The sequence below is a fragment of the Arctopsyche grandis genome, chromosome 7 (assembly GCF_051622035.1).
Source record: "Arctopsyche grandis isolate Sample6627 chromosome 7, ASM5162203v2, whole genome shotgun sequence".
NCBI lineage: Eukaryota > Metazoa > Arthropoda > Insecta > Trichoptera > Hydropsychidae > Arctopsyche > Arctopsyche grandis.
Window position 1 is genome coordinate 30664335 of NC_135361.1, and position 27508 is coordinate 30691842.

Genomic DNA, 27508 nt, shown 5'->3' on the forward strand with positions numbered 1-27508 from the left:
AACTTTCTACGCGGTCGTTCGCTCACGGCATTAGAGAGGCATTAGAGTTCCATACACTTTTCTGGTGATTTAATCACGGAAAAGTCTTCGTTGTAGGTGTATGTGTATATAATATTGAACTTTGGATTAACTATTTGTACATCAACATCAAGGGAAAAAGGCCGTATCGATTTTGAAACGGTGGCTCAGCCCGGGGCTTAAGCCTCGCTAATATGATATACGGAATTAGCTATTTATATATGTACATACATCGTATCATAAAACATACACGTGTGTGCAAAAGCGTGACATTGTATCAGTCAAAACACTCTATAATACGAAATTTTATTGTATATTGAGCCTTCAGAGCCAACGGTGGAGCTTTTTCGTTAGTAGTCTATTTCTATTTGTGTTTGAAATACATAAGTACTCGTATTTGGTTCCTTTAAAGCGTTGTCATGGATTTGGCAGCACAGTTTATATTTATAAATACACTAGTGGTTTTACCGGGTTTTGCTCGATATTTGTAATATAAACCGCTTAAAAATGGCCAATCTCACAGTAAACGATTTATTTCAATAGTTTTGTTTTATTTAAATTTATTTGAATATTTGTTATTAATTCACAAGAATAGTCGAATTTTATTTAATTCTCATATAAAGACAATTTAATATATTATCCGTGTTAATTCAATTCAGATTCGTGTAAATACTAGTACGAGCTTTTAGCTCGAAATTTTACCGATTTAAAATTCAGCACCCTTCCAATTAACCCTTTTAAACGAAAACAAAAAATAGTATGGCTAGAACACTATCCCTGTAAACATGTTTCAATAGAAAATACTTAATATAAAATAGTATTAACAGTGGGAAAAAATCCCAAGTGAAACTACCTACTTTTGACTTTTGATTTGAACTGGACGACTACTTAGAGAGATTTGAAAGCTGAAAAGGACTACAAATGAAAGATAAAATACCCGACTTTAGATTCCAATATTCATTTTGAACAGAAAATTCTCAGATTTTGAGACATCGACCGAACAACACCAAGATATAGAAAAACCACGCGATTTAAAAAAAACACATATCTCCGAATCTCGAGCCAATCAACATTTTTTATTACCAGATTCGTGTTCACTGGACATAGATCTATAAGAAAAGTTATATCTCATCTCTGAACCAAAAAAAAGTCGTCATTTGTCAAACAGTGTATGTAACATGTGTAATTAGTGGCAGAGAGAATTCTTTAAAACCCACCAAACTGAAATGTGGACTTTTCCTAATTTTATTTGGCAAACTACTTGCCAACAGCGTGGACTAGTGTTTATCATATACGCTTTCAAACATAGTGGTCACAAGTTCGAGTCTCAATGGTTGCTGCTGGCCAGACCTTGGTTTGTGACTCCAGGTCGATCGTTTCTTATCAGAGTTTGCCAATTTTATCTGACCATTGTTGAAACGGTTCCTCAAAATTGGCAAAAAATCATCTTTCCTCTTGTCACAAATCTTCAAATGTACAATTTGTAAAAATTATGTACAAATCTAAAATCCATAGATTTCTCAATGGATTATTTCTTTAATTAATTATATAATTAATTGTTATTTTGTGTTTTTCAGCTTCTGGAAATACAGTGATTTATGTAATAATAAAAAATGCTGCATTGTTTGTAATTAATTGTCCAGGAAGGCGCATTGGGGTCTTCCTGTCAAGCCTTCCTGGTATATATGTATATAAATAGTATATAGCCAGCAGCTTGGCTTAGTGGTAGCGTATATATTTAGCACCACTGAGGTCAAAGGTTCGAGTCCTCGCCACTGCTGGTTAGATTTGGGGGTTTTGTGACTCCAAATCGATCGTTTCTCCATCAGAGTTTGCCAATTTTATCTGATCATTGCTGAAACGGTTCCTGAAAATTGGTATTAGATCTAATCCTGTTGTCACAAAATCTGCCTGTGTATAATTTGTAATAATTATACACAGTAATCTGAAATCTATAGATATCTCTATAGACATCTCTATAATTTCGTATTTATTATATGTATAAAAATTGTATACAAAAAAAAATCTAAAAATAATCCATAGATGTCTCTATGATTATTATTTCTGATTCATTGTTATATGCTATATATTCTGATTGTATATGTATGTATTACTGTATTTCTGATTGTTTATGTATTCTGTATTTCGTTAACGTACACCCGTCGCATTGGAGCAAATCTGTAATGGCGAGTGTATATTGATTTGTAACAATAAAATAAAATAAAATAAAATATATATATAATATGTATGTACAATAATAAAAATCCTGTTACTATAGCACTATAGCAGACTTTCGAGTGTGATTCATCCTGTAATTTTTCGAATGTGATTTCGCTTCCCAAGCCGGAAATGGACCGAATGAGGTGCTCTGTCAATGTTCGCCTTATTTCGGGTTCGTGTCAATATTTATCGAGGCGTAAGATGAGATATGAAAAGGTTTCATCCCTCGAACATTAGCATCGTATCATACCGACGGCATACATACGTAGGGAAAAGGGAAACAGGGACGTGCACAGTGGATGGAAAACAGGGAGAGGGAACGAGAAAGATTCTGCAGTAGATTGAGAGAACGTATGCTTGGTCCTGGGTTTATTACGCCAGTGAAAATTTTGTGACATTCGGTCGATGAAACGTCAAATTTTAGAGGCTCAGAAGGATTGCTTTAATTCAAACTAATCAAAAATTTTGAATTTTATTATATTGTTGTATTTAAACGTATACATACGTACATATATACGTATGAAGATTCTATACTATAGCATTATTTTTAGAAAACTTTGATACAATGTACTGACATTGTAAGTCGCCAAGTCAATTATATATTAAGACAGGTTTTACATTTCAAATTGAACATTTTACAAATCAAATTGAAAGTTTTATTTTATTTTACAAATATACCAGGAAGGCTTAAGAGGGCTGTACACCCGAAACCTTAATTTTGTTACCGTTCCTTTCTTCGATATATATATTGAGTGTATGTATATATTGAGTGAATGCGACAATATATATATTGAGTGAATGCAACAGTTGCGCTTCGACCAGATAAATCGTATTTTAAATTGACAAAATCGAGGTTTCGTATTCTCCTATTGTCTCCTCCAAAACTGGACCAATTTTTAAAAAAAATTCATCATCGGTATGAGAAAGATACTTTCTGTGCATCTATCGGCGTATTTTTTTTTAAATTGACCGTTAAATAAGCACGCTGGACTCGTTTCGTGGGTGTAAAAAAGAGGCGATTTTATAGATGTTTGGCGGCTCCTAGCTCCTATAAAAAATAATAAATCAAAAAAATAAAACGATAGATGCACCTCAATGGTGGATATCCATAGCATATTAAAAAATAATTTCTGTAGTGCCATAATTGAGGAAGGGAGAAGTATAGTACGTTTGTATGGACAAGGCGCTGTTGTCCAGCCCTCTTAACAGGTAAACCCCAAATGCGCCTTCTTGGTCCACATAATTATTACATAGATACATGTAAATCTAAATAATATCTGACATCTATGGTCAGTATACATATACATATTACAAACATCGTATTAATACGATAAATAACGATGAATAACTTTCATGTAACAATACGAATTTTATATTCGATAAACAACCACAGTCTATGGTGAGCAATATGGCGAAACCTAAGATATAACAATAACTAAAGGTTCGCAACAGAAAATTGGGAAGGAAACGCCAATTTTACAGGAATCGTTTCAATGAAAATCAGAAAAATTGGCAAATTCTGATAAGAAACGATCGACCTAGACAAATCAAGGTCTGGCCAACAGCGAGACTTAGCGGGGAATCGAACTCGTAACATCAAGCACGAAATAATTCAACATTCACCACTAGACCACGCTGCTGGCATGTAATAATTTAACTCATTATTTTTTATATAAACCATCATTTCCGGTCTTTACAAAAATATAAGAATTATTACTTGAAGTTTGTTTGTGGTTTTGTATTTATTTCGTATTTTCGTATCATACAGTTTAATCATCTGATAGATTTCTGCTACGAAGTTTGCTACAACAAGTAAGCGAAATGGAATCGTCGAGAAAGCAATGTTTCGACTTCGTTTCAGAAAATGTTTTGTTGGATAAAATCTTTAGTCAGATCAAAAACTAATTGTAATGAATTTAAACCGTTTGGTTTATGATTAAACAATATTATAAGTCTTTGAAATCTTTATACATATGTGTAGTCTTTTGTGAATATTTCATCTTAACCTACTGATTGTATTGTATTATGAACAAAACCTTTATAAATGTATCGACAGCGATGGGTAACATGAATAGGCATTATTCTGCGTAAAAAACAGTCGAAGGGATAAAAAATATTCAAAAAGGAATTCAAATGAAATAACTTTAATTAATCAAAATGGCTATAAATTCGTTTCGAATTTGCCCCCTATGTATTCTATTATTTATTCATACATATACATATGTATATCCTAAGGGCTTTTTCCTTTTGTATTTTTAATTGAACGATTTAAACGCGCCCGATCCTTTGATCCTTCGACGAGAAATAATCCAATGGAGCAGAACAAAGAAATTGTTTATTTAGCCATTATAAATTGTCCCTTGGTAACCGTCGCGTTACGCTACACTGATCACTGACTACTTATTTTCTGCAAAAAATAAAAAATAAAATCGTCCACTAAACCAAGGTGGATAGGTGCTTATAAATGTAATATAATGTATAATATTTATTTTGTATATTTGCGTTCGCCTTTCGGAGGAAAAGGGACGAGAAAAAATCCGCATGACACAAAGGCTTAAAAGAGGATTCGACGAAAGGGTCAACGTGTCCTATTTTCCACTCTGTATATGTAACGTATATTCTATTATATATAAATAAATAAAATGGCATTGCCAAGAATATTCCGGCACATAGTAAAAAAACTTAAAAAGGTGTCGAGATTTATTTATAAAAATACCTTAGTTATCTATGTACATATATTTTGTATAAATATCTGAAATACTGAGCTCAGCTCGAAAAAGGTGCTCTTAATGAATGTAGCTTTTAAAATCTGTCAGCTTTGGCTTTGTATGCTACATATACATATACATATGTACATATATTAACCAGAAGCGTGGTCTAGTGGTGAGTGTTTCTAGTGTAAGAGTCTCGTTGTTGGCTAGACCTTGGTTTGTAATATCTGACCGTTGATGTCAGGTATTGTATATCGATGTTTGTAATTGGCCTAATATATACATATGTATACATACATATTAACCAGCAGCGTGGTCTAGTGGTGAGTGTTGAATTTTTTCGTGCTTGATGTCACGGGTTCGATTCCCACTAAGAGTCTCGTTGTTGGCCAGATCTTGGTTTGTCGAGGTCGATCGTTTCTTATCAGAATTTGCCAATTTTTCTGATTTTTATGGAAACGGTTTCTGTAAAATTGGCTTTTTCTTCCCAATTTTCTGTTGCAAACCTTGAGTTATTGATATATCTTAGGTTTCGCCAGATTTCTCACCATAGATGTCTCTATTATGCTTTGTTAAAATTATTCTAAAAATTGTATATCGATGTTTGTAATTGGCCTGATATATACATGTATATTAACCAGCAACGTGGTCTAGTGGTGAGTGTTGAATTTTTTCGTGCTTGATGTCACTGGTTCGATTCCCACTAAGAGTCTCGTTGTTGGCTAGACCTTGGTTTGTCGAGGTCAATCGTTTCTTATCAGAATTTGCCAATTTTTCTGATTTTCATCGAAACGGTTCCTGTAAAATTGGCTTTTCCTTCCCAATTTTCTGTTGCAAACCTTGAGTTATTGATATATCTTAGGTTTCGCCAGATTTCTCACCATAGCTGTCTCTATGATACTTTGTTAAAATTATTCTAAAAATTGTATATCGATGTTTGTAATTGGCCTAATATATATGTATACATACATATTAACCAGCAGCGTGGTCTAGTGGTGAGTGTTGAATTTTTTCGTGCTTGATGTCACTGGTTCGATTCCCACTAAGAGTCTCGTTGTTGGCTAGACCTTGGTTTGTCGAGGTCGATCGTTTCTTTTCAGAATTTGCCAATTTTTCTGATTTTCATCGAAACGGTTCCTGTAAAATTGGCTTTTCCTTCCCAATTTTCTGTTGCAAACCTTGAGTTATTGTTATATCTCAGGTTTCGCCAGATTTCTCACCATAAATGTATCTGTGGTTGTTTATCGAATGTAAAAATTCGTATTGTTACATGAAAAATGTTATTAATCGTATTTGTACGATGTTTGTAATATATGACCGTAGATGTCAGGTATTGTTTCGATTTATATGTGTATGTATGTAATAATTATGTATTTAGATGTCTCGTTAATTATGAGTTTTCAATGTCTTGTAATAAATTAGCCACAGTGACGACCTGGAGTTAATCTGTAATGTCACTATGGCAAAATTGTAAAAAATAATAATTTATATTGCTGCTTTGCTTTGTAAGATTTTGGTTGAATTGTATTGATGAGGTCATTCGTTTTCAAATTTTAATACATTATTTTTGCTGGTTGGTTTGTTTGTTTCATCGTTTTAATACTTTACCGCCATACTAGTTATTAATTATTTAGGGAAATGTCTCCGAAAAGATGCTAGTGGAATACAATCGTTAAGGAAGTGATTAAAATTTACATCGGAATCATCCGTCAGATCGACGTGATGACAGCTGGCTATTCGGACGCGCATTCTCGCCATCCTTACGTAACTTCACGGGTTATTAAGTTTAACAGTTTTTTCACAATCTCTCATATAAACTTTGTTTTCTGAAATAGCAGAATACCTATAGTATGTTGATATGTATACGTTTTTGTTAGCATTTGTGCAATTGCTCAACGGTTTGGGAATTCATAGGGGTTGAATTTTTACTTTATCTATGTACGTAACCGATCATGACCGGAATCGATAACCGATCATGTTTTCATGATTTTGATAAAAATATGTGTGTCAACAACGTTAGTCATATCGAACTGAAACTAAATATCGGTTACTGACATTATTATCAATACGACGTAATTTTTAAGTCGACCGGAAATGGTACCTCCCTTTAAAGTTGACCTCTTTTTTTTAATTTTTGAATTCAATTATCTTCCAAATTGCTAATTGAATCGGACTCAAAGTTTTTTTTACATGTCATAGAAATTATAAATTTTATACCCGAATATTTTTTCGTAAACCGGAAGTAGTACTTTTCTCTAGAGAATCGAGGCGTTTTTATGTTTAAGCTTAATACCAAGTTATGTATACAATTTGGTAAGCATCCGTCAGCCGGAAGTGGTAGTTTACTCTTGTTAGCTTTTTCCCCCTTTTTTTTAGACCCTTTAAACACGTGTGCGCTTCACGAAAAAATTAAATTATAAATATTGTATCAATGTGATGAAAATAAAAAAAAATCACTAAATTTAATAAACCGGAAGTGGGATTTTTTCCTCTTAAAAAAGTCAAAAATGTTGGGACCACGATTTCTTCCACATGCCAGAACGTGTAAGCTGAAAATTTATATTTGTATTCTTTATGTACTAAATAAGAGTTGGGAAGGTTTTGGTCAGAATTTGTAAACCGTAAGTAGTATTTTTTTTCAAAAAAAAATTTCATTATTTTATTTTGACCTTTTAAATTATTTTTATTTTCTAGATATTTAATGTGTATATTAATTACAGTGATTTGAATCAATATAAAAATTTCGAACACAATCCGACAATCGAAAGTCTAACTGTTAGTTTCCCTACATTTGCGCTGGATTTGTATCGAATATGCTCTCATAAGCGGTATATGTTTGCTTAATATATTTTACCTTTTTATATCCCTCAAATTCATAGATAAAGTCATGGATCGTTACCTATTTCAATAGTTTTTAGGCCTCTAATTGAGTTTTTAGTTCAGACGTATTTCAAATCTGTCCAAAAAACAGTCGTTATATTAATTATTATAAATCAAGAGAAGTGGGAAATTTTAATTCAACAATTCTTACATACATACCTTGAAATGTAAAAAAAAATCGTAAGAAATTTTTCGATTTATTAAGCAATTTAGCACGAAATATTATTTTATATTTTCCACATTTTGAACTAAAGAATATTTATTTAATCACGAAATATTTTCGAGTGTTTTGTAATGAAAAGAATAAAACGAAAATGAGAGCTTCCATTTGTTAGGCTTTCGAGCATCTTTAAATAGAAATTTAAACCGATTTTAATTAATACTTCTGACAAGGTCGACGAAGTCGACATTTGTTGTGTGTTAAAACAAACATTATTAAAAATACGCTTCAATTTAAACTTAATTTCAAATCTTTTTTCTTTTTTATTAAAAAAAATATTTATAAAGTAAGGAAATTGAAAATAGCATCAAAATTTTAATGTATTTTTAAATTTTCAAATATTTTAAACAAAATGTTAAAGCTTAAGTGGTTCTATTTATATGCGAGAAGACTTATCCGGTGTTTTCCGAGCATACCAAAGTGATTTGTTGCTTAAGAGGGCTGTACATCCGAAACCTTAATTTTGTTGCCGTTCCGTTCTTCGATATATATATTGAGTGAATGTATATATTGAGTGAATGCAACAATATATATCAATATATATATTGAGTGAATGCGACAGTTGCGCTTCGACCGGATAGTACGTATTTTAAATCGACAAAATCGAGGTTTCGTAGTCTCCAATTTTCTCCTCCGAAACTGGACCAATTTTTTAAAAAATTTCATCATCGGTATGAGAAAGATATTTTCTATGCAACTGTGTGCGTATTTTTTTTAAATCGACCGTTACATAAGCACGCTGGACCTTTTCGTGGGTGTAAAAAAGAGGCGATTTTATAGATGTTTGGCGGCTCCTAGCTCCTATAAAAAATAACTAATCAAAAAAATAAAACAACAGATGCATGCCAATGGTGGATATCCATAGCATATTAAAAAATAATTTCTCTAGTGCCATAATTGAGGAAGGGAGAAGTGTAATACGTTTGTATGGACAAGGCGCTGGTGTCCAGCCCTCTTAAGGCAAAGAATATATAAACGCTAGTTTTATGCCAGTTGATATTTCAACGGTTGGTTTTGGAAAATAATTGATATATGAACCACGCCCGAGGCTATTGTTGCTACCGTTTCAGCATGCACAGATTTCGGGGTAAATTTACATTAGTACGACGCTTATTTGTAGCAGGCGCCGAATTCTGGTTTACATATAATTTCGAAAGAGACTTAGTATATATGTTTGATTGTTCGTGACAGTTAATTAATAAAAAATCAAATGAGGATTCAAATAAATTTATATAAAATAAAACTATTCAAATAAATTTAATAAAATGTTTACTATTAGATTAGTCATGTTTAAGCGGTTTATATTACAAATACCGAGCGAAGCCGGGTAAAACCACTAGTTAAATATAAAGTCCTTTTAATTTTTTATTTTTAATGTTGAACAGTTTATACATTGTTTTTAAAGTTAAAAGATTACACTGATTTTTTAAAAAAAATAATATTCCTAATCGTAAAACAGACTGTATGAATTATAAATTGATTATATATTTTGTATAAATACACATTTTAATGTACATAATAGTCTCAAAAGAAAATGATTTTCTATTTGTTTTCAAGCTTTAACTTTCAACAAGAGCACTGTATTTTAATGAATATTTCTTTAGTTGTTTGAAAATAATTGGAGTATTTGTTGAAAGTACAAAGTTGTATCAATAGAATTTCTTTATTTCGAATTTTTATAATCTCGAAATTAATGATTTCATTAAGTATAACTACAGTTCAACAGATTATCTTTATCTTAAGACATTCCCCCTCTCTCTTTTAAATATAATACTTAATGAATGTGCGTCGAAACGTCAGAGGCCAAGCCAAAGTTTTCAAAACGACCAATATGCGTCACAACCAAATCGTTTCACTAAGTAAATTTAATTATCATCGTAGTTTGATAGTTTTCAAAAAGTTTCATGGTGACTGCATGCATTCTACATGCAATTTCAGGGGTGGAACCAGAGAAATGTAAAAAATTATTTTTAAATAAATGTAAAAACATTTCTCTTCGTGGCACCGAATATTCAATTATATTAATAACCAATTATTTAAGTTTAATTAGTATAAACATCGTTCATTTTATATAATACATATTTTTGTTGAAACTATACATTTCACGTTAATTTAAGAGTTCCCAAGGACAGACAAATACAAAAAAAGTGGATAAAAATAATCCGCCAACTGAGAAAAGAAACGGATTGGCCACCAACAACACCCAACACCACCATAAATGTAAATAAATCCATATAAAAATAAAACTTTTATTTATGTAGTGAATACAATGTGATGACCCTGATTATATTCCGTGCGTTGTAGCGTAGTTATGGAGACGTACCGCGTATTACTGACAAAAATTATTTATTCGTAAAGGCAATTCGGGGTTTATCCTCAATATACCCAATATTTAATCGCCATAGTTCCTTATCAACTCAAAATAAAATATAATTATATCGCACGCTCATATTACCATTATTAACCTATGCTTCACCTGTATGGAATAACGCCTCGAATACTAACCTTACCAAACTCGAAATAATACAAAATAAATCCCTAAAAATAATTTATAATACACCCATATATACTAACTTGAAAAAAACTGCATGCCATATATAATATTCCGTTTGTTACAGACATTACTAACAAACGAACCAGTAGATTCTATGACAGAATCACTAATAACCATACTAACACACTTGTGAAGAGTCTCGGTGATTACAGCAAAATGTCTATACCTTTCAGGTATAACATACAGATTACCTAAACACAATCTGCTTTAGATCGTCGACTTTAGAGAGTCTTTAATTAATATTTTGTATTAGATGTATTATGAACATTTATAAGGATTGTAAATAGGTTTTTGAGCTCTTTTTCCTATTATGCTGTACATTAACATTAGAATAATATAATACTATGATTATTAACAAAATTTTAAAATAGAAAATGAACAGTAGATCAGTAGGTTTTAAAATAGATATAAGATGTATTGTGAACATAATTTATTAAAAATCAAAAAAATGATTCGTTAAGGCAGTTCTATTATTATAATATATCTTTGAACCAATATGTTCGAAAGCATATCACTAGTCCACGCTGCTGGTTAACATACAGATAAAAGTTGCCAAAAAAAAGGAGTGCTATTTAAAAAATCTATCGTCATACTCAGATACAATATGAAAATTACGTAAATATTTCAATTCAGCTGAATCTTGGAGTTATCTTCTTTGTTCCATGGTCTTAAGCCAGTCCGTGTTCAGTTTAGCATTCAGAGCAGGTGGCGTTCGCGTGACAGAAGCAGCGGTGGCACACATTTCCCGAAAAACTATAAATTGCAAAAGTGGGGTTCGGAAAAGTTTTCGTTACGCTTTCGTTTTACATTCGCGGCCTGTCATATTGCACAGAGTCGGCGAAAACCGGAAGAAAAATACAACCTTCACATAAAATCCCGTTGAAAAAGTGGCACACACTCCACTTCCGACCAGAAATAATGAGAAGAACTTTTCCTTTTCGGTTAACAAATGCTCGCTCGTTTTTCATTTTCGTTCACGGCCTGCTTATATACACACATATATATGTGTATATGCACTAATATACTCATCCCCCCCCACATTATATTGTATTATACTAATATACAAGTCTATACAATCTGAATTTCAATAGGAACGTATCCTAATATAATACGTGTATGTATGCAATTTTGTATATACGCGAGAGCACATATAATAATATTAAGAGTGGTTCTAGGAAATGCTCGAAACAGAGAAATGTTATAATAATAGAAGTGCTGCATAGACTTGGATATTTGCGACTCCAAGTCGATCTTTTCTTATCAGAGTTTGCCGATTTATCTGATTTTCATTGTTGAAACGGTTCCTCAAATTGGCGAAAATCATCCTCCCCGCTGTCACAAATATCTGAATTTAATTTATGTACAATATGTAAAAATTTATGTACAAGTCTACATAAATTATTAGATGTCTCAGTGGATTAATTAATTAATTTCGTGTTCTTTAGCCTCTCGTAATACAGCGATTTGTGTAATAAAAATGCTGCAATGTTTGTAATTAATTGTCTAGGAAGGCATATTGGGTCTACCTGTCAGACCTTCCTGGTATATATCCAGAGAAATGTTATAATAATAGAAGTGGCTTTAGGCGTCATATTGCTGTCAAGTGAGGAATGTCCACAGACCTTTTCAAATAATTTTAGCGTCAGTCGTATTTAATCCGCGGTGCTCGACCTATGCATATCCGATAAAATCTTCTCTGTTTGTTTATATTACTCGCAAGATGGGCAAGTGCATCGTTAAAAATTGCACAATGCATACAAAAACACACAATAAACAACTTGGGATACATTTTTATAAGTAAATTGATCATTTAAGTAACGTATTATTCAATCAACATCGTAGTTCGACAGTTTTTAAAGGTGTCGTGGCGATCACCCGCATTCTACATAAAACTTCAGGGGTGGCACCAGAGAAATGTAAAAAATATTTTTTAATAAATGTAAAAACATTTCTCTTAGTGGCACCGAATACTCAATTATATTAATAACCAATTATTTAAGTTTAATTAATATAAACATCGTTCATTTTATATTACACATATTTTTGTTGGAACTATACATTACACCAGCGGTTTCCAAACTGGGAGGCGCGCCTCCCTGGGGAGGCGCGGGCTATTGCCAGGGGAGGCGCCAAAACTTTTTAGTAAAAAAATAATTTTCATACCATAATATCTACAAATAAATAAAACTTCATATCTTAGCTTAACAGTAAAAATTCAATGCATGAATGTTTATTTTTATTTTTCTTTAATTTTTATATACACATTTAATTAGCAACCCTTCAAGAAGAAAACCAACATGAAGAGGCACATTTGTGGACGAACGATAATTTTATTATTAATCTTGCCTATTTAGTTGAAATTTTTGGAAAATTGAGCGGTTTAAATAAATCAATGCAGGGATCACAAATACATCCACTTGTTCAAAAAGACAAAGTAAAAGCTTTCATTAAAAAGTTGAAGTTATGGAAATCAAATTTACAAAAGAATGAGTTGGATATGCTTTCACTTTCCAAAAATTTCTGGGCCACAGCCAATATTAAAGAAGGTAAAAATCGTTTAATTGACCACTTGGATAGTTTAGTGCTGCATTTTTCCAATTATTTCAAAGACCTTGATTTCTCAAAGTTTTTGTGGATACAGATTCCATTTAACTACAATGAAGAAGACGAATTCGAGCTGACAACCATCGAAAAAGAAAAATTGATGGAATTATTATGCGATAGCTCACTAAAACAAAAGTTTCAAAATGAAACCATAATTAAATTTTGGATGAATCTTAGTGGAGAGTATGAATCTTTGTATTGCAAAGCAATGCAAGTGCTTCTACCGTTTGTAACGTCTTATTTAAGCGAAACGGGCTTTTCGGCACTAGCTGCAATGAAAACCAAATATCGAGCCAGGTTAATAGTCGAAAAGGAGTTACGAGTGGCACTCTCCATATTGCCCCCAAGATTTGATAAACTTTGTGCCAATAAACAACAACATCCTTCACATTAAATTTTGATGTGTTAGATGTAGTTTAATTAGTAATTTAATATAAAAATAAATATACGTGTTCGTATAAATTTATGTTATAGCAAAACCTTTTTATTATTATGTCTATTGTAGTGTTCAGTATTTTTTTTTAAATAAAGGTTTATTATTTAAAACGGGTCTATATTATTATATCTATTAAAAATAAAAGGTAGGGAGGCGCGGAAAAAAAATTTTTTTTTAGGGAGGCGTAGTAGCATAAAGTTTGGAAACCGCTGCATTACACATTAATTTAAGAGTTCCCAAAGACAGAGAAATACAAAAAAAGTGGATAAAAATAATCCGCCAACTGAGAAAAGAAACGGATTGGCCAGCAACGACCATCACCGCCATATACTCAAATTGTAAATAAATCTATTTAAAAATAAAACTTTAATTTCTGTAGTGAATATGTGATGACCCTGATTATATTCCGTGCGTTATAGCGTAGCTATAGAGACGTACCGCGTATTATTGACATAAGCAAAGCATTGGTAAAGGCATTTCTATTATTATAAAATTTCTCTGGCTCGAAATCAAATGCTTGAAAATTAATTCCTCAAATGTCACATTCTTCAAAATTCAATTTTATTTAAAAAAAATATTATTTTATTTAAAAAAAATTATCACACAGGCGAAAATACATATTCGTATCGAAGTGACCTTAGATTGTAAGTTCATAATCAGAAGTTCGTTCAGAAATCGTTTTGCAAAATTAAATTACTATTATACTATGTACATATGTGAATATATTATGAATTGCCGGTATTTTTACAAACCTCATTTATTTTATTTATATTTAATTTTGAATAAATAAACTACGGCTAAAATAGTTCAATAAATATATAATATGTATGTACATTATTTTAAATATTTAATAAGTGTCGTAGTATTTTATGCTATTTAAAATTTCAAGCTCAAAATCAGGAATAATTAACCATTTTGTTCTATGGACTTCTTTGGAAGTTAACAATCGTTTCTCGGAATAAAGATTTTAAATGTATATATATAATTACATTAGACAGGATGCCAGTTTTATTGAAATAAATGTACCTAAATTGACATGAACATATTATATATGATATATAATAAAAATGTAAATGTCCCAGTTTCTGTTAGCATAAAGTAAATTTCATCGAAGAACATCAACAATTATAAATTCAGAAATTAAACGAAACTGCTTAATACCCACAAGACTTCGCAAACAGCGTATTAGGCTGGGATTTTTACCCATGACCTATTTATTGGTATGTAATATATATGCTTATATGTACAAATGTACGAAAATAATTCCCGAAATTGAAACTTTTTGATACATTTAAGATCATAGACTATAACTCCTAATCACACGTGTCGTTTTGTGGTCTGGAAAAAGGTTAAGAAGCCCTGTCGAAATCGTAAACACATGTACAAAGATAAGTACCAAGTGTGATGAGAAAATCGCAGTATTGCAATTCTCATTTTTAATTGGATTTTATCGTATTCATACGTCGTTAAAGATGAAGTTTCTGTTTTTGTTTGCTCTTTTCCTGATATTGGCCACATCTTGGACTTGTGCAGTGGAATTAGATTCAAAAGAAAGCCAACCGATGTTCGGTTCTATTGATTTTTCAGGTATATATTTATTTTATTTCATTTATATGTGTGTATATGTATGTATGTAAATAACTGGTTAAGTTATTCTTTTTATTTTAGAAAAAGTGCTACTTCGTAATACGAGAGCGTTTTGCGAAGAATGTGTGGCTAATTGTAGACGGGATGGAAAATCGGCAATATGTGCTCAAAGAACTTGTATTTGTCATGAATACGGAAATTTTGAACCAAAGCGTCAATATAGTTAATTAGAATCATTATTTTTACTTTATATATGTATGTATTTTCATATAGAAACTAAGAGATGATTTGAATAAATTGCTTCATTAGGTATTTGTTTTATTTCAATGATATCATATAACTTCACTTATTAATCAAAGTCAGCAGTTTCACGTTTTTTACGAAAGATCAAGTATTTTCTTATTGTGGAAACGAATTGAGATATTAAGTACTGGGATATAAATAAATGTTTTAAATTAGTCAACAGATTACACACAAATCATACAGAGTAAAAGTTAGCACGAATGGAGAGATTTTTATATTTCTCGAAAGGTCTTTGACTCAAAATTTATTATTGCTGTGCCAAAATTGATTATGGGAATCAATAGTCAGATGTTTTCCATATTTATTTTAATTTTTTATTGCATAAAATACTTTTTTTTTTACAAACAATTGTTTTTTTACACATATAATATTATATAATGAGTTAATTGAAACAGTTTTATATTCGACTACGTTTGCAAGGGTGGGTTTTCAATCTCAATATTTTTTTTATTTTTTCTGAACGTACTATTATTTATTTAAAGGTAAAATATGAAATATCCTAGGTGGGGAGGGTCATTGCTCGCAAGTTGAGTATGCAAAAGTGAGCGTGTGAGATGGTGTGATGCGCTCTTAATTCTTTATCGTTTTACGGACTATTCTTTAACTAAATTTAAAATCATTAACTGCTTGAATTAGTGCCGTTGCATAATAAAAAAAATATTCATATAAAAAAATCAATTCTTAGAATCGTGATTAAGTGACAATTTAGTGAAATAGGTTCAACATATTACGGGAAAAAATATCAAAGAAAAATCATGTTCAAAAATATTTACATAGTGGGTAGGTTGGTTGCCAATTTGGTAAGTAATCGTTTCAACAATTAAATCAGATAAATTGGCAAACTCTGATGGGAAACGATCGTCTTGGAATCACGAATATCCAATATTTGATGAGCAACATTGCATAAATACTCCGAATAGATTATTTTTCAATTAAGGTCAACCTAGGACTTGAATTCAGGAACATCTCAGTGGTTAGCATTGACGCAATCACTATACTGTACTTATATTTAGGAATTTAAGGATTATATCTCATTTTAGGATTGTAAAGAAGTTAAAAAACGAAGCAGTGAAAAAAAGTAACAATTAAAAAAAGGTTTTTTAAAAACATACCTCTTCTATAATTTGTATATAAAATTATTATTTTGAATAAAAAAACAAATAAATTTTTTTACTACCGCCATCTATGTATAAAACTAATTCCAACTATTAACTACCAAACGTCATCGAGATTAAAAATTTTCGGACTTGAAAAGCTTCTTAAACGATATTTTATCTCTATCGTAATGTCGGAGGATTTATTTACTTGTATTGATGTAGTATTTTGTAAGTAATATTAAGATATATAAATTATTATTTTGAATAAAAATACCAATACTTTTATTTTACTACCGCCATCTATGTATAAAACTAAAGACTACATAGACGTCACCCAGATTTCAAATTTGCAAACTTCAAACGCGTCTTAAACGATATTTTATCTCTATCGTAATGGCGGAGGATCCATTTACTTATATTGATGACCAAAATGAGCAATATGGAAAATTATGAAAACGATCGGATAAGAGGCAAACTTTTTCCTGAATTGTAATCGTAAGGGAAACGTAAAAGAGGTATGTAAAAATGTATATTTTTGACTTTTAAAATTCGTCAGATAATTAATTATAAGTATTTTAAAACAATAAAAAATCACAACCAATAAAAAAAAAATCTGACTATTGATTCCAATACTCAATTTTGGTACAGAAATACTACATGGGTTTTGAGTTAAATAATGCAAATTTTTTAACACTTCATAAATGAGAAGAAGCCAATAAGAAGCCTTTCCAACTCAATTTACTAGTCAAATGTCTGACGAGACGCTTGGCCATAAAAGCGATTTCGATCGACAACGATATCGATAACATTCATTATTAACACTTTGAGTGAACTAAACATATTATATATATGAGAGATAATGAGAACCTATAAAGCAAATTTTATAAAATATAGAGTGAAAAAGAAAACGTTATAGGCGTTTAAGCAATTAAAATCTGACATAGCTAGATGACGGCGAAAAGGGATATAAAGCTCGAAGAGGCTAACGCGACCGATGTGGACGAACAATGTCAACGAACATTTTCGACATTTAACGTCACCGTGTAATACGAGGAAGTAATTTCAAACGTGTCTAATACGATATGTTTTCACCATCGTAGTGGCAGATGACACTTCCACTTATATTGAAATGAGCAAAATGAGCAAAATGGCAAAGTATGAAAACGATCGGATAATAACCCAAACTTCGTCACACGACCAAATCGTTTGCGAGCTAAGAAGAGGTTAGTAATAAAAATCAATTGCATATTCGAATTAAGTGGGTAAAACTTTGTATAGATTGATTCTTTTCCGCTCCGGTAATTTTTACTTTATCTACATACATATGTACGTAGTAACACTAGATGAAATTTTGTGATCATGCGAAAATTCAAACTTGAGATTTTGACTGATTTGAACTCAGAATCGATCATTGATCACGTTTTCATGATCTAGAAAAAATGTGTGTGTGTCAGTGAATTTAGGGATTTTTTGAACAACATTAGTCCTATCGAACTGAAACTTAGTACCGCTTACTGAAATTGTTATTGACACAACGTAAATTCTTTTTAAATTTTTAAGTTGACCGGAAATGGTACCTCCCTTTTTTTAATTCAATTATCTCTCAAAGCGCTAACTGAATCGGATTGAATTTTTACTTTATCTACATACTAGCTGTAATACCCGGCTTCGCTCAGTGTTTATAATATAAACCGCTTAAACATGACTAAGCTAATTTAATTAAAAAAAAAAAAAAATTTAAAAATTTAAAAAAAAAATAAAAAAAAAAATAAAAAAAAAATCAAAAAAAAATCAAAATTTTTTTTTAAAAAAATCAATTTTTTTTTTTGCCTTCTAGGGCTTCGCCCTCGGCACCCCCCTGAGCCTTTGCCTTCTAGGGCTTCGCCCCTCCACGCCCCATGAGCAATTGCCGTTTAGGGCTTCGCCCCCATGATCAGTTGCCTTTTAGGGCTTCGCCCCTCCGCGCCCCCATGATTCAAAGCCATCTAGGGCTTCGCCCCCCTTAGTTAATGCCTTTTAGGGCTTCGCCCCCCGCGCCCCCAAGATTAATTGCCGTTTCGGGCTTCGCCCCCCTTAGTTAATGCCTTTTAGGGCTTCGCCCCTCCGCACCCCCATGATTAAATGCCGTCTAGGGCTTCGCCTCCCCTAGTTAATGCCTTTTAGGGCTTCGCCCCCCGCGCCCCCAAGATTAATTGCCGTTTAGGGCTTCGCCCCCCTTAGTTAATGCCTTTTAGGGCTTCGCCCCTCCGCGCCCCCACGATTAAATGCCGTCTAAGGCTTCGCCCCCATGATCAGTTGCCTTTTAGGGCTTCGCCCCTCCGCGCCCCCATGATTAATTGCCGTCTAGGGCTTCGCCCCCCTTAGTTAATGCCTATTAGGGCTTGCGCCCCATGAGGCTGGGCCCCCCGGGCCCCCTTCGGGGCCCCACGGGGCTGCGCCCCTTGTGGCGCCCCCTTTTGAGCCCCATGGGGCTGCGCCCCATGAGGCTGGGCCCCCCGGGCCCCCATTCGGGGCCCCACGGGGCTGCGCCCCTTGTGGCGCCCCCTTTTGAGCCCCATGTGGCGCCCCCTTTTGAGCCCCATGGGGCTGCGCCCCATGAGGCTGGGCCCCCCCGGGGCCCCACGGGGCTGCGCCCCTTGTGGCGCCCCCTTTTGAGCCCCATGGGGCTGGGCCCCCCGGGCCCCCTTCGGGGCCCCACGGGGCTGCGTCCCTTGTGGCGCCCCCTTTTGAGCCCCATGGGGCTGCGCCCCATGAGGCTGGGCCCCCCGGGCCCCCTTCGGGGCCCCACGGGGCTGCGCCCCTTGTGGCGCCCCCTTTTGAGCCCCATGGGGCTGCGCCCCATGAGGCTGGGCCCCCCCGGGGCCCCACGGGGCTGCGCCCCTTGTGGCGCCCCCTTTTGAGCCCCATGGGGCTGCGCCCCATGAGGCTGGGGCCCCACGGGGCTGCGCCCCTTGTGGCGCCCCTTGTGGCGCCCCTGGCGGGGCCCCATGAAGCTACTCGCCTTGCGCCCCCGCGGGGGTGAATCCATTGAAACGAAAAAAACAAATCGGCGCCCATGGATCGAAAAAAAAAAAATCGAATCACGTGTTCGATGACGTCACCGATCTACGGACGACGACGACGACGACGACGACCAAGGATACATACAAAGTCTCTTTCCAAATTATAGATTAGATGTACGTAGTAACAATAGATGAAGTTTTGTGATCATGCGAAAATTCGAACTCGAGATTTTGACTGATTCGAACTCAGAATCGATTACTGATCACGTTTTCATGATCTAGAAAAAAATGTGTGTGTGTGTGTGTGTCTGTGTATTTTGGGAATTTTTTAACACCGTTAGTCCTATCGAACTGAAACTAAGTATTTGTTACTGAAATTGTTATCGACATAACGTACATTTTTTTCAAATTTTTAAGTCAACCGGAAATGGTACCTCCCCTTATAGGTGTCCTCTTTTTTTAAGTTTTTGAATTCAATTATCTCCCAAACCGCTAACTGAATCGGACTGAATTTTTTTTACATGTGATAGAAATAATAATTTTTATGATTTTATATTTTTTAAATATTTTTATCTGAACCGGAAGTAGTACTTTTAGTCCAGAGAATCGAGGTTTTTTATGTTTTTCTCAGAAACCGTTGGGTTTATTCAATTGAAATTTCATATCTAAGTTATTTATAAAATTTGGTAAGCATCCGTCAACCGGAAGTGGCAGTTTACTCTTGTTCGATTTTTTTATATGTAATAGAAGTTATAAATTTTATAACCTAATATTTTGTTGCTCAGTGACTATTGAACGTAATTTGTCGTAACTATGTAAGTAAAGATCTTACGAGAGATATATCGAGAGACAAATATCTCAACTTCTCATCCGAGAATCTTTTGTCGAAAGAAAAGTTATTTTTTTTCAATGCAACATTTAAATCATACACATTAAATAAGAAACGCGTTCGGTTTTTGGGATAATTTTCAATAAGAAATAAGCGATAGCATTTCTCGAGTTCTACGGGGTAAAATCGAGCAGAGTGTAACGTTTCGTAACACGCTTAGCTGCGTAGAGTTTATATGTATGTACTTGAAAAAGCCTATTGGTTTTATTATGCTTTAGGTCATCGACTTTAGATAGTCTTTAATTAATATTATGTATTAGATGTATTATGAACATTTATAAGGATTGTAAATAGGTTTTTGAGCTCTTTTTCCTATTATGCTTTAGATTAACATTAGAATAATATAATACTGTGATTACTAACCAAATTAAATTAAAATTGTAAAATAGAAAATGATCAGTAGATCAGTAGCTATTAAAATAGATATAAGATGTATTGTGAACATAATTTCGTAATAATAAAAAGCATTTAAAAATCAAAAAAATTGGTTTTATTATATAAGTTATGTACTATCCGCCATGACAGACAAGTTGAAAGAGATTTTTCTGCAGATGAATCTCCATAAATGTAGATAGTTTAAACAAAATGTTACATTAGAAGTATATAGATATTCCAAAAAACTCTACTCAGAATCACTAGGTTTAGTTTTGACCATCTGCGTTTCCACTTTTGATAGCCCTCGCCTCACATCTAACCCAAGTATGTATGTATGTACGTATACATTTTTATAGCGCGATAAACGGGCTAATGCGCTATAAAAACACAGATTGAAAAAAAGGATGCCGGACCTTTTTTTGCCGGGGATAATTAAATTTCAGCTACACGGCAATTCCCAGTTACGTTCGCGAATATTGAAGGTTTTCGCTACCCGTGTCCGGGCGTGGCCGCTTTTCTCTTTTCCACACAATCTTTCCGCAATAGTATCCGGTAAATGTACACGGGTCTTTGTTCATTAGTGGAATATGTTACAAAGACCGAGCCCCGTCGATTAAAATATATTTTAATTAACCCTTAGGGGTCGCAAGGTTGAATATAAATCAGGGTTGGGACAGGTCGCGTCGCTGACGATGCTCGCCTTCTTATTCGTTGGGATATTCTGTGATGCTAACTACAAACATATATATTGATATTTTTAAATTTACTATCCAGTAAAAAACAAAATTTGAGCCCTTCTAAAACGCCTCGAATACTAATCTTTCCAAGCTCCAAATAATACAAAATAAATCCTTAAAAATAATTTATAACACACCCATATATTTACTAACTTGAAAAAACTGCATGCCATAAATAGTATTCCGTTTGTTACAGACATAACTAACAAACTTACCAGTAGATTCCATGACAGAATCACTAATAACCATACTAACACACTTGTGAAGAGTCTCGGTGATTACAAAAAAATGTCTATACCCTTCAGGTATAACACACAGATTACCTAAACACCACAATCTGCTTTATATCGTCAACTTTAGAGAGTCTTTAATTAATATTATGTATTAGATGTATTATGAGCATTTACATATAAGAATTGTAAATATATTTTTGAGCTATTTCTCCTATTATGCTGTACATTAACATTAAAATAATATAATACTATGATTACTAACAAAATTTAATTAAAATTGTAAAATAGAAAATGATCAGTAGATCAGTGGCTATTAAAATATATATATATATAAGATGTATTGTGTAACATAATTTAGTAATAATAAAAAGCCATGTTAAAACAAAAAATCAAAGCATGGGAGTCCTGCAATCCTGGGTTCCGATCCTTTTCAAAGCCCGACTACGATTTAAATTATTAAAATGATAAGATTTATATATATTTTTATACATTTGTATATATTTACATTTTTTATATTAACCATGGTGCCATTACAGGTTGTCACAAATGGATAGCTATGTTTTCTTAACCTGTATTAAATTAGTGGTTGATTATTTGGTGAGGAAATTTTTATTTTTAATTTATACCAAGAAGAACAGGTAATCATAATGCGCCTACTTGGCCAGAAACATTGTACATTTGATACAAGTATTATTACCTATAGTATTATACAAAGTAAATATATATCAATTAACATCCACAAAGACATCTATGTTCAAATTTGTAAATTTGCAGCGTTTTTAGCGAACAATTCAGCGAAATTCATTTCATGTATATCAATTAACATCTACAAAGACATTTATGGTAAAATTTTTAAATTTGCAGCATTTTATACAATTCGATGAAATTGGAGATTGCTAAAAACTCGGGATTTGCGAGAAAGAGGCTAAGGTTGCCAATTTGTTGGAACCGTTTCAATGAAATCAGATAAATTTACAAACTCTAAGAGGAAACGATTTACCTTGGAGTCACAAATATCCATATCTGACCAGCAGCACTGCAGAAATACTTCGAATCATACAGCGTATGATTCTTTTCAATCGAGGTCAAACTAGAGCTTGAGCCCGAGACCTACTGACATATACTACAGGCTATATGTAATTATGTGGATACATTTACTAGCTTTGTAAATTCCCTGGCATTGCTCAGTTTGCGGAATTCACATCTGTATGTACCTATATTTGAAAATATAACCTTTTCAGATAGTTTCATAGCTCAATAGTGAATGTTCGTTGTGAAATTTTTATTGTAAAATGTAGGAAGAATTTCATGCAAAATTTGGCTAAATTTACTAAAAATGATAGTTGCAATGTTGCAAGTTTTACATATTGATTCATATCTGTCTATTTTAATCACTTCTCGCATTACCGGTTGAGATTCATTGTATCTACCTAGAGGAGGGTTATATAAAATTTTAACACGAGGTTCAAATGTAAATATATTGAGTACTAAATATATACAATTTAGTGTAGTTTATGTTTAACATTTCTAGTTTTTGTTGGGCTTCTTGCGATTTAAGATTAGTTGAGTGGCCAGACAAAAAACCAAATGGGTCACATTATAGTAGTTGAAAATTAAAATTGTCTGAATAATTTCAAGTTTCAATTATAATCATCACCTCACCAAGTTTTATTGAGTTTTTAAATTATATATTTGTTTGTTTTTGAGGCTCGAAATACACTTGTACTTGAACAGGTGTGTAAAATACGAGCCAGTTGCAGACTGCGATTAGATTCGCCTGTACACGGATCTAGCTTTCGAGAAGGGTAGGATTAGTGCTTAATTACGCTAAAAGCGCCATCAATTTGGAAACAAATTGGACAATAAATTGTATAATTAAAAATGTGCTTTCGAAATTATAAAGCGTAAAATGGTGTAATTAAACCGTGGATGATCTTGTGTTAGCGCTGGGCTTGAGGAGAGGTTCAGAATTTATTAATTTTGCGTTTGATGTTTACTGTAATGACTGAAATTAATTGAATATGTAGCAGCGGTGGAGAATATTTTGGATTTGGCTTTGAAAGGATAAACATATTTTGAATTCTTCTCTTACTTTGTCTATTATCAAATATTTACCATTTGGTTTATAGTGTTTTTTTGTACAGGCTTTTTATTAGACACTGAAATACATCGTATGGAATTTCAAAAAATTATATCTACAAGGTGTGTACACTTATACATATATAAATGCATATATATGTACATATGTATGTATGTATTAAAAATAATGTTAAACTTACCCTTGAATGAAGCCAGCTTGACGAATTTGCTTCAGAAGTTATTATGTCGAGTTAAATTTGGTGGCATTCGAACCACGCGTTTACGTATAAATAGTTAATTTTAAAATATTTTTCATTTTGTTTTTGTCGTAAAAATTTTTATCATATGAAATATTTTCCGTTTCATGTAAATATATTTTTTTTTTTTTTGAAAATTATTGTCGCAATTTTGTATAAAAAATTGTGCTTTTTTTATAAATCGGAAGATATTAAGTGTTCATTTTATTGTCAGCTCACTTTACGTCGATTTAAATACTATACAATGTTTATTCTACTATCGAAAATGTTATAAATATTTTTACATATAGTATCACAATAAATATACATTCAATTTTACATTGGCGACAATCAATTAAAATAAAAATTTATTTTAACGTATACTGTAATATATATATATTTTTATTTTTAATATGAAATCAATTGTTTTCAGACCTGAAATAAATAAATAAAATATAATATAATAACTTTTTATTTAATCTATAATGCTCAATGAATATGAATAAGAATCTGATTTTATTCAAAACATAATTTTTACATGCAAAATTAATTTTATTTTATTGAGAATTCATATATTTCTTTACACATAAAACAGTGCCATAAATAAATAACTTTAGAGTTGAACTTTTCATTAGAGCTTTCCTTTGAATGGTATTCAAGGGCATTTTGTATATATGTAGGTACTTATACAGGTATAGTAAACTTTTCAGTTGCGGAAACTTACGCTCGAACTTTCACTGATTTGATTTATTGCAATTAATAAATTGAATTTATTTTTATTACATAATACGCGTTTTATAAAATGGTCAAGTCTGAATTGGAATTTAAATTGAATTGTCTAGGGCAAATAACGAATTCATTACATACAAAAAAAATTTCATACTTTCGTTACATAAAATATATCGAGTGCTTAAAAGTCTGGAATATGTTTGAAAAGTGGACTACATATATGAATAATTAAATATATTCCTATGCGTTCAAAAGTTTTCCGGAAAGTGAAAATTATTCGTAAATAGAATAAAAATTTATAATTATTACCGCGAGTGTAAATATTTCTTTATGCATCTACGAACATGGATCAAATTCATATTTAATTTGGTTTGGAAAAAAATCTTATATTATTCAGGCCATCTATCACAGATCTTTATAACGACACTACACTATAGAAATCACTCTTTATAGATGCTTAAATATTTTTAATGAGGATTGAGAGGACAGGGAAAATCTCCCTTCCGTGGAAACTGTAGTGAAAAGTGAATAGCAGTGCAAATGAAAGCTTAGAATTTGGAGATATCTATAGGATCATAACTCTGCTGATTCATCAGAGAGTATTCCAATAGATAATATAAACCTAAGCAAGCCTTCATCATCATGGGTGCTGAAGTCGTTATGTGAAGTGAAGCATTTTTAGTGCAGTGGTTAGAATTAAAGAATTTTAGATTATATAACGACAAATGCAACCGTTGAAATGATTTCATTCTATTAACATAACATAATCGAAAATATTTTATTTTGTATTGAAAAATGAAGATTCAAATCAAATCTCTAAAATTACCAATAATATAATCTAAGTTAATACAAGTTCTTATTTCAATACTAAATTGTTGTTAATTTGACAGATACACATTGTTTTTTGTCCGCGCTTTCCAGGATTGAAGCGTTTTTTGATCAACTAAAACTTTTATTACAGACTTTTAGGCACTGAATGCAATTTGGAATACTATTTAAAACTAATATGTTGATATACAATTACGAAAATAATTTAATATGTATTGAAAAATTGCCCGTTGACAGTGCTCAACCTTCATTGAAAATTCTTGCCAAATTGAACACAAGTAATTTATTTTTTAAATCGTTTGGATATTATTTAGCATATATTATACAACAGTTTTATAGGCATTATTATAATTTTAAACTTTTACAATTTTTCGGCAAACAGAATGCAGCCAGCGAGTAATATTTGACAACTGTAACCACGAAAGTACATTAAAGATTTAAATTTCTTGTGAAAAATTGCATTTTCAGAGATGAGACGGATTTGATAGACATTGATGATAATAACATTTGTTATTTTTTATATTTACGGTTCTATTTTCAATTTGAGACTAGATTATACGCATTTTTTGTGGAGTTGCTAGTATTAAAATATTACTAATGCGGCTTAGTTACAAACAAGTTAAACGTAAAGGGAAATATTCCAAAAATTTAGCTTCAGATTTAGCTACATATATAGATATATTTCACATAAAAATTAATTTAAATCAATGCAATTTCACTGATTTTGATTATGTTATTGATTAAAATTATGTATAGGTATACAATCAGCGACCAAATATTATTCACATGACTTGATTCTATAATGCAGAACTACATCTAATATTTTATAACGTACCTGTACTGATTATATAATAAGTTAATGGTTTAAACAGAGATACAGGTCATGAAAAATTAAGTTTCTGAATATAATCAATTCAATTTTATAGCATTGATTAATTTCCATTATATTATTAATAAAAAATAACTCGTCCGCAAAGCACAAAAGTGATTAATCAACATTTTGCTTATACTTCATATTCTGCTTGAGAACACGGGTAGTTTTTGTTTATGAACAGAAATAAAACTAAATAAAAATCATATAAATAAATTTAATTTAATTTAATAAATATTGAAAAATAAATTAAATTTATAGAAAAATTTGAATCAAAATTCAATCTATTATGGAAAATTTAAATTTAAACAGGTACACAATAACACAAATGTATCAAATAAAAAAATTCACAAAATAATATAAAACAAACAATCAATTATGGTATTATAAAAACACTAAATTATGTTATTTAATTTAAAAACATAACAGCATAAACGTATCAAATAAATCAAATAAAAGTGTGTATGTATAAAAAACAGTCAAATATGCAAATTTTGAAATCACAAAATTAATTAAATTTTAACTTTAATTTTAAAACAGGCATCAATTCCTTTTAAAATCGTCAAATACTAGTAGAGAATTAAAGTTAAAGGAACTTACAGTGATTTTTATATCAGAAAAAACATTTATGCAGGTCTTGTAGAGTTATCACCCTTGCGCTTCTAGGACGTGATACTTTATAACGGTTGCACTTAATTGGGAGCCCACTGTGCATCGGACGGATTAGAGAGCTATATAATTTATTTGATTTTTTAATAACTTTTAAAATTGAATTTGTGAGTTTTAAGTTGTGTGTGTGTGTTAATCGTGATATTACGGGTGCAGTCGCGTTGCAGTGTTGCAGTTGCAGTTGTTCGCGGACAGACACGCGATCAGCTGTTGTTGGTTGGCCGCGCGGC

At 32.2% G+C, this 27508-nt stretch overlaps 1 protein-coding gene and 1 long non-coding RNA gene across 3 annotated transcripts in view; one reads left to right on the forward strand and one right to left on the reverse strand.

The window, feature by feature from the left end:
* LOC143914802 (atrial natriuretic peptide-converting enzyme-like) overlaps positions 1–27508 on the reverse strand; it is a 199397-nt gene that overhangs the window by 61155 nt on the left and 110734 nt on the right. The window lies entirely within an intron of this gene.
* On the forward strand, positions 15082–16180 carry LOC143914679 (uncharacterized). 2 transcript variants are annotated; one of them, XR_013260843.1, is made up of 2 exons: positions 15082–15230; positions 15312–16180. It is a non-coding gene; the product is annotated as an uncharacterized LOC143914679 (long non-coding RNA). The 2 variants fall into 2 exon arrangements; XR_013260844.1 differs by having other exon boundaries at positions 15318–16180.